The sequence below is a fragment of the Pyxicephalus adspersus genome, chromosome 1, assembly GCF_032062135.1.
Source record: "Pyxicephalus adspersus chromosome 1, UCB_Pads_2.0, whole genome shotgun sequence".
Taxonomy (NCBI): Eukaryota; Metazoa; Chordata; class Amphibia; order Anura; family Pyxicephalidae; genus Pyxicephalus; species Pyxicephalus adspersus.
Genome location: NC_092858.1, coordinates 72,230,335 through 72,238,240, shown reverse-complemented (window position 1 = coordinate 72,238,240; position 7,906 = coordinate 72,230,335).

Genomic DNA, 7,906 nt, shown 5'->3' with positions numbered 1-7,906 from the left:
TCTCTGCTCTTTGGGGCATGTTACATGTCTGCTTTTATAAGGAAAAATGGTGACATTTGCTGAAAAACTATAGTGTAAAATGGTTATGCAAGGAAATAAAGTGTATTTCAGTGCTGGATACTACAGAGTTAAAGCTATAGCAACACAGGAGAATTTGGTAGGTCAATTGTGACACTAAAATAATTGAAAAGTATTCACCCGGAGTGGCATTTAATTGATAAACAGATAAAACTATTGAATTCCTATAGGGTAAATTGTATACAAGTTGCATATAGTAACCTCCAATCTTCCATGATTACAATACAAGAATACATGCTTCTTGTATGGCTTACCTCTTAAGCAGCCCATTGTTCCATCAGTTTACTTATATTTGCTACTCCTAGCAATTATTCTCTAGTAATTTTTGTTGACTGAATTACTAAAAATCTTCTTGTTAGCTCCAGCCTGATAACTAGTAATATGAAGTTATGTTTTTCATCAGGGGAAAGTTTAATATCCCTGGTGTAGCTTAGCCTGTAAACCTTAAACACAGAACTGAACCCCACCTTAAACCTGAAAAAGAAAAAAAGTGCAACTTCCTCAATAAAGTACAATATGAGTATATTTACCACTTCCTCAAAACTTTTCTTTACATTGTATATGTAATATTTAATATTTTAAAATCATACACAATGGGAAGTTTAAAAATGATACATTTACAAATAATAATCATTCAAGAGTTCTCCATAAGCTAGGGAAACAGTGAGAAAGGCAGAATGTTATATATATATATATATATATATATATATATATTTATATATATATATTTGCATCAAACATATTCTTCTAGAAACTAATTATTATGAATCCAGAAGTGACATTAAGCTAGTGTTCAATTATATACATGCTTTCAACGATGCGATCGTTCAAGGATAATGTACACATGCTAGATGCGATCGTTTGAACGTAACAGGAAGTGATGTGTACCGGAGGAAGTGACGTACGTGTACCAGAGGAAGTGATGTACAGGAAGTAAGGGTCTGAAATTTGTTATAAAAAGAATGTGTGTACAAAATATCGGTCTTAAGAACGATCATTTGGAACACTGCTCCTTTATCTCTCTGTGCAATATGTCTTTCTGAGCCCTCTCAAGGAAGTAAAAAAGCAGCTTTTGCTGTGATGTATCTGCTAAGTGCGGAGCAAGATAAGGATGGTGTGAAAGTTGTGAAGAAGCGCTGGGTTTAGTGTAAAGATTGGTTGATGGACCGAGACAACATTTCGCATGAGAATCTGCTATGGGAACTGCGCCTGACATCCCCAGATGACTACAAAAATTACCTTCGGATGTGTGTTTTCAGAAATTACTTTTCGCAGTGGGACCTTTTCTGCAGAAACAGGATATCTTCATGAAAAAGTCCATAAAAGCTGAGCAGAAGTTGATCGGCACGCTAAGATACTTTGCCACTTGAAGATCTCTGCAAGACATGAAGTTTTCCACTGGGATCTCACCGCAAGCAATGAGTTATATCATATCATAGAGGAGGAAGTAGTGGGTAGGGATGAGCAAGAATCCCTCTGGCATTCTTGCAAATTTTTCTATTATAGGAGGATTATCACGGCTGCATTCATAAATACAACCATGGGAATCCTCCTGTCAGTGAGCAATCCCCGGGCACTACAGGTCAGAATGAGGGCAAGCCCTCATTCTGACCTGCAGTGCCCAGGGATCTCTCACTGAGAGGAGAAGTCTCACATCTCCATTCATAAATACAGCCGCGATACTCCTCCACTCAGACAGAGACAGACAGCTCCGCTCCCCTGATTGGTCTTGCAGGTCCTAAAAATTCTGTCTTGCCGGCCGAATTTACAAAGGCCATTCTTGCCTACATGTTTGGTAAGCGAGAAGGGCCCAATTCACCGCAAGACCAAATTAAAAAAATTTGCTCGCTCATCCCTAGTGTGTACCTCACCAGTAGATATTGACCCAGGCATGCACTAAAATGGTAGGGAGATTGGTTGAATATGATTGTGTGTAATTTAACTTATTCTTAACTTATTCTTTTTTTTTCTCTGCACATGTTTGGCTTTTTATCTCGTGAAGTTATTCCAGAGGGAGAGCAGGAAAGCCCTAAGCAGGACACATCAGGCCAGAAGGAGAATGTCAGAGGTTTGTGGAGAGGAGTACCAAAATCTGTTGGTAAGCATTCATATATTGTGCATGCAAAAAAACAATGTGTCATATACATGTGTCAGCTTACCTTTACAATATCTGTGAACATAATATGCTTCTTTTCTTTCCAACACAGTTGTTGTTTCCAAAAAAAAAATGATGGCAAAGTCGTCCTGCAAAATAGCATGCAGAAAATGTCCAAGGCACTGAGGGATGCAACAAGGGACCTGGAGGCTCTCAAAAAGGAGATGCAGCAAGCCCAGTAGAAAAGTCTTTTTTTATTTTCTATTTATTCTTCTTTATGATTATATAGGTTTTATGTTTATTATTAATACGTTTCTTTTTTTTTCTTTTTTTAAAAAAAAACATTGTTTCATTTATTAATACTTGACTGCCAGGTAAGTTTTAAAATTGAACTGTTCTGAAACTGAAACAGAAGAGGAAGGATGGAGAACTGCACTGGAAACTGACCAAAATATACACATACACATATATATATACATACAAACACATAAATAAAAATATGTATATGTGTATATATATATATATATATATATATATATATATATATATATATATATACACACACACACAGTGAAGCACCCTGCAATGAACGTTCATTCATTGCGCATGCTCAAAACATTCACTATCACTGTCCGACTGTACACACAATAGATAGCCAACAATTGTCGCGCAATCAGGTCCGCCGGGACAGTTGTTTGTTTCCAGTGAATTTCCTCGCACATTGGCGTTGTTGGTCAGTCGTTGTGCAATTTTTTTGTTAACGATTATTGTATGAACAGCCGTTAATCGTTCGTTTCCAACAATAATTATTGCACTTGTGTACTCAGCTTTAGTCTCACATTTCTTAATGTTTGTACAGTACTTAAAAATGCAATTAACTTCCATAACATAGAATAGATACAGTAATACAGTATGATCCAAAACATATCTACATCTAATTATTGTCCTCCCAAAGAACAATTACCCATGATAAGACAATTGGTAGATAAGGGTATCAACCAATTCAAATAAATACAAGATCAAAGCAACTGATTTAATTTTAGTTTTTCAATTTTTTAATCTATGACAACAGCTCCTGCTAAAGGGTCACTACACTTGTTAAGTATATGGAACTAAAAAGAATCAAGGACCATTTTGCTCAGTATGAATACACTGCTAAACAAAAACGTTTGTCTCAGGATCCAAGTTTGGATTTATGGGGGTTCCTGGGTTGCACTTTTAAATTATGCATTGGGATAGTACTGTAAATGGGATATTTGAAAAACAGCAGTATTGTCTGCTGTTTAAAAAAAACGTGTCACATAAGTGTGCCACATAAATGTGCATTGCTCTCTGCTGGCTTCAGAAACCTAGAGCCTATAAAAACACAATGGACAATAGATTGGGGACTCACTTTAAAGTTGAAAAAAATATAAAAGATGAATGAAGAGTACATTTATGTGAGTCCAGATACTGCACATTGGAATAAGGAATGGAATTGTTTTATTAGAATCAGAAACTCATTCCATTCGACCATTGTTGGTTCTTCTGGGAATGTAGTGGTTATGACTGACCTCAGGATCAAAGCCTATTGCTGAAGCCTTGTGTGTTATGGTGCCATTGATGTTTATGTTACAATCATTTCCCACAATTATCTTTAGTATATTAGTTGTAGAAAGTAGTGATTACACCAGTTTGGTGGAAATAGTAAAGTGTTTTATGATTTCATACAGAATAGTTCCACATTGATAATTTGTGACCAGGTAGATTTAAAAAAAATTTACTAACACCTGCTCAATTTCTTTTTCAAGTACATTTAAAGTAAATTTCTCAGGTATCCTGGCATCTCCCTGGGCTTCTTGTACTGAAGAAATTCCTGTGCCCATGTGTTACATCATTCTAGCCTGCCCAAACAAGATAGCTGATCTTCTGGAAAGCAGAGGAGGACTGGGTGTCAGATTCACTGCTTTAAAAATAGGCCCCTTGGGGTTACCGGTATACTGGTAATAATTATTGACTACTGTTAACAAGGCTTTAACATAAAATCCTATGATTGCTAATGAGGTGACAGACAGTTAAAGTAAAATGTATTCACATTTTTTTTATTTTGTAATAATACAGATCATAAAAACTAGAATATTAAACATGGACAGCTGCCTAGTGAGTCCCTTGCATGTCTTTATTTCCTTTAAGTATCTTCCTACCTATGACGTAGTTTAATGCTGTGTCCAGGCTTCTGTAATGTTTACATTCATTGTTGTATCATATAGTAACCTTTTGTCAAAAATAACTGCTGTGTGTAGGATGTTTGAATAGAAAGTTCTTCTTTATAATACCTATGATTTTAGACAAGATAGATTGAAAGGTAATTTCCTACCTTTATACTAATGGTGTTTACTGTTCCTATTTTTCTAGTAGACATAAAGTCCATTGTTGAAACACTTTCTTTGCAATACATCTAACCATCAGTTTGTGCAATGTGTTTCAAAATAAACATTACAAAGTAAAGAAATTAACTGACCAATTTATTTATATGCAATATTTAACTTTTAAACTCATGTCTGCTTCATTATAATGTTTGCAGTTTCAAAAGAAACTTCTGCGGGGAGAAATAAAGAAATGCCTTTGAAGACCCCAAATGCTTGGCTGTGATAAAAATCCAGTGGTCACTATACTCACTATATGAGCCTTATTTATTGTATAGCCCTATGTAATATAGTTGGCACTATATAAATACTGTTTATTATTATTAATAATAATAATAATAATAATAATAATAATATAATAATAATGAGTCAGGAAGAGAGAGTGAGCATATTTTATTCCACATCCAGATGTTATCATCCATTACACAGGATTCATTTGTTGACATAAGCATGTCTGTTAATCTGTTTGAAGTAATGGAGCAACTATATGGTCTATATGCAGAAAATGAACTCAGGGAAACAGTTGTGGTTGAGGAAAGTTTCCTAACCTTTTGCAAATTCTTTACTTCCCTGGCCAATCATTCAGTGCCATGATTGGAATGCAATGTAAACATTATACTGTTATAATTATACTGTATACCTATCATACCATACCATATACCATTAAACTGTATACCTATTTCCTTCTGTATGGGTATTGCTCCTCCATACATATGTATATGCTAATACATGCCCTATCAGATCGATGTGTTCTTTGTAAAACCTATCAGGAAGGTTTATTTTTCAATGCATTGTCTGCCAAGAAGATGCAAACAACGAGTTACCAGTGGCTTTTTTACCAGGCAGTTGCAAAATTTGGTGCAATCGTGGCATACAATGGTGCCTCTTCGGATGAGATTTGCAGTAGAATACTGACTAACAACTGGACTGTGTATGGGGCACCCTAGCAAGACTGACGAGTATCTGTTCGGAATAAATAAGATATAAATATAAAAAGTCACAGAATCTACTGAATGTCCAAAGCTTGGCCTTGTAGAGTCAGTATCTGCCCAAAACCCACTATGTCCCAAACATGAACCTGCATAATATGTATATATTTTCCTAACTGCTTTGCTGACAACATTCCTAAATTTTATTTTCCTTTTTCACTTGGTCATTTAATTGCATTGCCAAACAATTCTCATGTTCATATAAATCAATGATAACAAACAAGTCTCCTCTAGACAGAACCTAATGTTAAGTAATGACAATAAATATGAAATAGAAATGTTAAACTTGCAGACATATGTGTTTCAATGTAGACCTGAATGTTTGAGTAATTTGCCATCACACCCAGCCTGACACATTGAAATGTGTCACAGTTGTTTTTTGTGTTTGTTTTGCCTGTGGGATTTTTTTTACATGAAAATGAGAAGTGAGTCAGATAAAGTACGGAAAGGAAAATACAACAAACGAGTGTGACATATTCATTTTCTATAGCACAATATGTGGGCATGATCATCCTATAGTGGGTTCCTGTAACACCCCACAAGTTTACATATCCACTAATGTCAATGTGCAACATTTTATAACTGTTATTACAAATATCAGAATAAGGTTTGTCATAAAAATGTATATCCATAGCATAGACCCAGTAAGTAAATCTAGACCTATAAGATAAAGGAATGCAGGGCCTGCTGGGATAAGTCACAAGTATCTTTGTCTTTCAAAAAAAATATTATTAGCTACATATTCTTTGTAGGAAATGTATTAGTAGAATTGTGTGTCCAACTGTGAGCAGAGAGTTTGGTGTATCCACTTGTTATCCATGTATTAAAGTAACATCTTGTATAAGCCTGTAAGTATATGTATAAAATATTTTTCAAATTTTATAAAGCTACAGATCTTATTAAAGTAATAACTGGTCATCCTCCCATGAGGGTCCTTGTTCAGGAAATTTTTGTTATAGGTTGTCCCTGAATCCAGGTTTTGCACTTGCCACCCTGAAACACCAGCTTCCCTTATAGACTATATAGGTCATAATTCCATTGTACTTTATGCAGGCATGGCACACTGTTGTCACCATCAGGAAACCTGCCCTTGGAAATGTCTTGCAGCCTTCACTGGAGTGCCTATATGTGAACAAAAAGTGGCTGCAAAGAAGCAGCAGATCAGCAATACTGAGAAGTAAGTGGGTGAAAAAAGGTTAAAAAATAAAATAAAAAAAGTTGAATTATGGATTACATCTTTATGATTAACATCTACTTACTTTTTTTGTATAAAAGATGCTCATAAATGCTGACAAAAAAAGTTAATTTCTGCAAAACGTTTATCTAGGGAAAAAAGATTCCTATTCATGGGCAAAGCTTAAGTCCTGATTATAACTGCTTGCAAGTTATTAAATACATATAATTACATAATATTACACCATAATCATCAAATCAAACCAGACTCATATACCTGCATGGCTATATTTGTCCTGAGATTAAACATTTGCTACAATAACGAGTCCCGATGTTGTGGATGGCAATTCATAAATACGTAACAAAACATAAAAACAAAATTTCAAGGCAGATGCTTTGCTCTTAATTATTCAGAGCAATTTACATAAGCATTTCATAATGGTTGCACTCAGACATTGTTCTTCTGCATTTTTGAGAAGGGTAATTACCTACAATAAATGGTGATATAGTGTGCAGTTAAATCTCAACTGAAGTTAACTATTTATTGCCCCCATTTTTTAAGGATTCGGCAATACTCAATACTGTTATCTACACGAGTTTATTTAAAGCAAAACTAACCCTAAGAACAATAAATTTAATATATTGCATTTTAGCAGTCTTTTAGATGTGATAGGTGTATGTTTTATTTTCAGGCTAAATCCAATATTAGCAAGTGGAGAAAATACCTGTTTATCTTGCGGGAAATACAGTCACTTTTTGACAAACAGTTGATCTGGAACTATAAAATATTGGGCATAAACAGGGCAAATTTTTTGAAATTCAGCCAGGTGGGGTTTGTCCATGATTCTTCTCTTCGCAGACCTGCCACACCATCCAACAAAAAAAAAATCTTACCGGTTTGCAGGATCAAAAAATTGCTTACAAATGGGGTAATCCACAAAATTGTTTATCTTACATCATGGCAAGACCTATCCTGTAATGATGCCAGACTGCAGCTACTAAAAAACTGTCAGATTCCATATCTTACAGTGCATCCTTGATCCAATGGATCCCCCAAAAGGCTTGACACAGATTGGACTTCTAGTGATCATATTATCTCTGTAATGTTCAGGCTATTTAAGGCCTCCAGGTTTAATTTATAGTCTTCATACAAAATCCACCCATAC